Source organism: Mandrillus leucophaeus, unplaced genomic scaffold (genome assembly GCF_000951045.1).
Source record: "Mandrillus leucophaeus isolate KB7577 unplaced genomic scaffold, Mleu.le_1.0 Scaffold835, whole genome shotgun sequence".
Classification (NCBI taxonomy): Eukaryota; Metazoa; Chordata; class Mammalia; order Primates; family Cercopithecidae; genus Mandrillus; species Mandrillus leucophaeus.
This window is the reverse complement of record NW_012109086.1, coordinates 219,087-219,741: the sequence shown is the minus strand read 5'-3', so window position 1 is coordinate 219,741 and position 655 is coordinate 219,087. Positions and strand designations below refer to the sequence as shown.

The 655-nt window shown below is 62.7% G+C and overlaps 1 protein-coding gene across 2 annotated transcripts in view; it reads left to right on the top strand.

The window, feature by feature from the left end:
• The first annotated feature begins 6 nt into the window (after window positions 1–6).
• The window catches only part of APLP2 (amyloid beta (A4) precursor-like protein 2), a 72,175-nt gene continuing 71,526 nt past the window's right edge, over window positions 7–655 (top strand). For both annotated transcript variants that reach the window (XM_011968268.1, XM_011968266.1), the window contains exon 1: window positions 7–78. The gene's annotated coding sequence lies outside the window, so the exon portion shown is untranslated. The remainder of the gene's footprint in view (window positions 79–655) is intronic.

Genomic DNA, 655 nt, shown 5'->3' with positions numbered 1-655 from the left:
CCCGGGGCCGGGGCGCGGACGCGCATTTTTAAGTGGCGCTGTTTGCCTGCGTCCGTAGACCGAGGAAACCCGCTCTGTGTGCGTTGACCGCTTTCGTGAGGGTTTCAGTGAGTAGGGAAGGTGCCCGCAAATGCATGTAAACTCTTGGAAAAATCGTCCTCTGTCGGTGTCAGAATTCCAGCAGTGGTGTGCTTCGAGGTCGCCCCCTGAGCATCCCCGCTGCGAGAAAGGCGAAGCGGCTGGGCCGGGGGCGGCCGCGGCGCGGGCCGGAGCGGGCAGCCTTGGAGGAGCCCTGCTGTGGCCAAGGGAGACGGCGGGCTTGATCTTTACTTCCCTTCTCGAAGTAGTGCTTGAACTGCTGGACTGGAATGTGTAGTTCTGGTGTCGTTTATTTCTTCTCCCTCTTCGCTCTTGGTTGGACCGGGCGGGAGGAGCAGGCTCTTCCATCCCCTGATTGGGTCTGGACCGCACGGCGGGGCGGGGTCTTGAGAGGTTCTGCAGGCCGGCATTGGGAGCCGCAGAAGGGGGGCGTGGTAATGTGAAGTCAGTTCCGGTCGGTGTAAAACCCCCGGGGCGGCGGCGAACTGGCTTCAGATGCTTCTGGGTCGCGGTGTGCTGGGAGCGGAGTCAGTGTGTGTGAGCCTGAGAGCCGCGC